The sequence below is a fragment of the Hypomesus transpacificus genome, chromosome 11, assembly GCF_021917145.1.
Source record: "Hypomesus transpacificus isolate Combined female chromosome 11, fHypTra1, whole genome shotgun sequence".
Taxonomy (NCBI): domain Eukaryota; kingdom Metazoa; phylum Chordata; class Actinopteri; order Osmeriformes; family Osmeridae; genus Hypomesus; species Hypomesus transpacificus.
Window position 1 is genome coordinate 12,503,746 of NC_061070.1, and position 5,089 is coordinate 12,508,834.

Below are 5,089 nucleotides of genomic sequence, written 5' to 3' on the forward strand. Positions count from 1 at the left end.
GCAGGCAGTAAAAAAGACACTATTGCCCCATGCTTTAAAAAAACGGGTTTCCTTATGGTTACACTAAATAGGCTGCCAAGTGTTGTTCTTTACACACTTCTAAAAGGAGTTGTACCAAAGCCTAATTTCGGCTGCTTTGGCAAAATATTCTATGTATGGTTTGGAGGTACTTCACTAATGAGAATGTCAAATGTGACATTGTAAAGTCTTTGGACTTGGCACATGTTGATATTATGCAACCCCTATTATATTACCTCGAGAGCAGCTGTTGACACTGCTAGGCCAGATTCAAGTAACTTTGACTCTCTAGGCTCTGACCTCGCCCCAAACAAACTTCCTATATTTCAAGTCTCTGATTTTGGTTTCATTACTGAGAACTTAGAACTGATAATACGTCAGTAAAGTAGATGTATTCTAGTTCAACAGTATATATGGAATGAAACAAATGGTTTATACAGCGCTGCGTGTTTACATCGTCAATAACACTAACGTGTACATTGTGAACACTATTCTTCAAAAGAATACTGCTCCGTCAGATTCATGAACAGTTTACTTTTAGCCCAGGGTTAACATTCAGACACTAGTTCAGAGATGTTTTACAGGGTCTGAGCTGGCTGTTGGAATGGTGTTGAGCAGTTTATAAAGTGGCCTTAAAGGGGGGGTGCCTGACTGTAAACACAAGGCAGTGTTCCCATGCGCCCTTACACACGCTGGCGGGATTCAAGGTCAACGGGCAAGACAAATGATCCCTGGAATTCTCAATGTGGACCTGCAATAGCCTTGTTTTCAGCCCAGCCAGGGTGTGAACATGACAAAACATCACATACTGGACACAAGCCAGAAAACAAGTCACTAGTCAATAGACAATACTCTGAACTAAAGTTCCATTTTAGGATAGCTGGAAAGACACATGTTTTCACCTCCAAAACCATCACAGTCATTGAGTTCAGGGCACAGATGCTTGTTGTAAGGTTTACTGGAGAATAGTCAATGATTGGCAGTCTTTATTTCCCATTCCATCGCCGTCACTGTGTCCCCAGCTGGATGGCTGCAGTGTGACTGCCGTCAGAGGATTGGGGCTGTGCTGGTGGGACCATCTGGCTTGTTGTGTTGCATCAAATGGACCACATACGCTGAGTCAATGTGAACATCTGTGAATTGGATGGAACTGTAGCTGAACGACACTGTACCATAGTAGAAACTCTACCCTGCTCCTATGCAAGTCAGTTTATATCTGCATGCACCAATTCTCCCTGACAATAAGAATATCAATGATGAGAAATAATCTTGTTATAATGTTATTTTCCAATTAAGGATTAAGACTAACACTATGTTAGATGTGAATGTGGGTGGCTACATTTCTGATTTGTTTTTAGCAGCAGAATGGAAATCCAACTATATGCAAACAATGAAACTTCAAATGAAAAAGTACCTTCTCTTTCTTGAAATATTTGGTTTCATGTATTCTTCTGAGATTTGCACTGAGGAGAACACAGAATCAAATATTGGCTGTATCTGAAACAAATGAGTTTGGACAAATATTAGGATTGAGAATCTTTTAAAATGTTATAAATCAATGCATTTGTTTTAAAATTGTTGTCAGTGTGAGTTCATTGGGAGAGAATTTTATATTTATGTTGCTTTTAAAGTGACACTCCTTTCCATTTAAATCAGGGACAAGAGTTCAGGGATTATTTTTTAAAGCAAGATGTGTTTGAAACCAAACCCTGATGGCTATTAGAACACAAAGCTGCAAAGGTAACAGCCATCTCAATCATCAGTCACCAACCTTGACACAACAAAATCAAGTCATCCACAAGGTATACAGTAAGATATGATGTCCTGGTTATCACTGACAGTGCAGTATAGACTGATTACTCTAAACTGCCACAACCCCGCTGGTTTTGTCCTGATGCTCTGTAGACCAGAGAATCAACATCATGTTAGTTTCTCCCAGATTTGAAGCTGCAATCATCCCCTCGTGATTTCTGAACATGTACATTGAGATGATGAGATGAAATGTTCCCCATTGGACTGAAAATAAAGTATACAACCAATCCAAGCGGTTCAATTGCTTTTTGGTTGCTGACAGTAACTTTTTGCAAACATCTCATGTAACTGGACATAGCTGCCATAACAAATGAACACACACAGGAGATACTCTTCACAGAACAATTTCTTAGTCAGGCCTTGAGCCCAAGATAGACCCTAACTGAAACCCAAACCATATGTGGCGTGTGTGCAGTGTACAGTAAACCACAATACCTCTCTGCTTATAATGAGATCCATACTGAATTGATTTTTTGGCATGAAGGACAATGACATTAAAAAGCATCTGTACTGTTGACATTACAAAAATGCCGCACACTCAAGTACGGTAGTCCAGTACATCCCGTGGTAAGTGTGCCATTCGGTTCTGAAAGTAGTTTTATTCTGCTGATTTACACCTCTTTACAAACCAAACTGAGTCTTTTATTATGGAAAGCATTGTTGACTATTAAATCCACTTCAGCATTCTTTCAGTCTAAATATTTTGACATTGGGACCTAGATCTAGCCTCAAGTCTGGGGTCCTAGTTACCGTACAAGGAATGTGTCAGTCCTTGCCCAGAAGGAAGAGTAGGGAGCGTCTTCTCTGCATGTTTAGTCACTTTGGTCAAATGCCAACTGGTATAAACTCTAGGACTGGGTTACTGGCTGGGAAAGATCCAGAAAGAATCATGTATATTTTTGATTTTTTTTGTGTGATAAAAATTATTAAGCAAATATAAAGTAATTCTTTTCCCCAAAAGTAAGTAGCTCTAACCACTCGAGGTCAACATATCTATGTGTCTATCCGCCATCTTTTGTGGAGATGTGAAATAAATAATACCTGATCATCCCTCCTTCATTATCTCATATCTGGGAAGAAAGGAAAGTGATTGGTTCCTCTCAATGAGTAACTCAACAGTCCAGTTCATTATCTCCATCCATTTTCCAGTGATGGTCCTCCATGCTTCCATTTTTTTGTACTGACACAGATGGAATATAAACTGCGATAATCAAGCTATTTAGACCCGGGTAGTACGAAAAACTTCTTTGGATGAGTGAGAATTTGAAAGGGAGAGTTGTGCCAACACAAATACAGGACTGTACTCTAAGAATCATACAATTTGATTATGAAAAAATTATCATTCATGAAGTGTGCATTCATTTAAAAAACAGACCAAAAGGTTTAAAGAATCTTCATCGATTGCACTAAGGAATACTTTGTAGCTTTGGCCCAGGACAATCCTACAATCATAAAAACCTGGTAACAGCATGAGCTTGTGATTGTTTCTGCCAGCAAACACAGTCTACAGTCTCTATGTATATGATTACATATATAATTGCTGAATTACGATCAAATGACCTGTCACAGAATTTGTCAAACCAAACTTTTCACCTTCTCTTCACCTCATAATTTGGCTGGAGGAGCGGGCTGTTATTTGACTGTCTCCCCTCTGTTGAGGATCACATGATGCACTTGTGTTTCTTTGTAATGTTTTGCACATGGCCACGGGACTGGGATCCAAGCTCTTGGCTGAATGGTCTTTTTGTTTCCCCGTGGACACTCCAGGAGAGAACAGGCGTACGACGACCTCAAACGAAGCTGTCAAGATGTCCCAGGGAGGCCCCATGCCAACTCAGCCAACCAGGCTAGGCAGCTGCTGCCAGGGCAGCTCCTGCTCAACAAGCACCCCTCTGTAGGGAGACCTGTCCATCAGGCCAGACTGTACACCATGTCTATACAACCTGAGAGGAGAGTCTCACCCTCAAATAATAAAGATGTGGATACCTAGGATTCCAAGTAGTGCTGCTCTCACCAAGAAATACATGTTCATAATCACACACTGGTATTTATAGTATATAGGATATCAACTATTCATTCAGACAGTATTTGTCAATCATGCACTGTATATTTCTGTACAGTCTACCAGGTGGATGGCATTTGTTTCATTGTGACATGCTATCCATCATGGTTCTCTTTTTTTCTATCGATGTCTTTGAAAATCATCTCAAAGAAAACCGACTTTGTTTTGTTCACTGATTCAAGCAGATGGTGAAGCTGGTCCCATCTTTGTGCTCTAACGTTTGTGGAATTACTCCAGGAAAGTATCCCCATCCTCCTCCTTATCAGAAACACTAAATCAGTTTAATAACTGTAGAGACCACTTGTCAGGTGGCCTGTCACACTCCATCATCAATGAATGTTGAAGCCACGGGGGTCTATGCAACAAAAACTCAACTATCCCATTTGAATCCCCTCCTTGTGCCAAGACTGTTGCCATAAAACACTTGCCTGTAAGCAGTGTGACTTCACACAATGCCCCCACTGGTAGCCTAGCTACAGTATCTCTCAGAATTGGCTTGCACCTTGTGTTACGTAAAGGCTGAGGCGACAACTATGATTCTGAGAGGTGCCCATTGGCAGCTTTAGCTGTGATTCCAATTTGGCACAGCTACAGTCGACCCAGGCAGTCTGCAGACCAGTCAAAGAAATACAAACTTCCCTTTATCTGAGAAATTGTTTCAGATTTGTTTGGAAGAAACTATGCCACAATTAAGAAGCATGCCTTAATGTTTGTCATGCTGACCACATCATTGATTCTGAAGCTGGGGCAATGCGTGAGTCACTTTAAGTTTAGGTACCTTCCAGTAGTAACATCCCTCCTCTGAAGTATGGCAGACATCCTGGCCAACAGCAGACTCTATGGTTTTATCGTGTTCCATCTTTCCCATCTTTGATTTTTTGCCCCTTTTGATTAAAAACGTTTAAGATAAAAACCTACCAACGACAGGTATCTAGAAGCCGAGCATACATGTACTGTAGCAGCAAATGTAAGGACCTTCACTCCTTCAGCTTTAGTCGTGAGATGAATCTTGCTCTGCTTAATAACTCAATTAACTCAGAGGAAACGTCGTGGTTATCATTCGTAGTTCATTGACATTCAGTATGTTTTGTGTTCATCATTTAGGTGGAAGCCCCACCTCCACCATCTTTATGTAAATGTTCGTGTGATTTCAGTGTGCGACCCGTGTGTCTACTGCTACTGTAGTATGCAATGTGA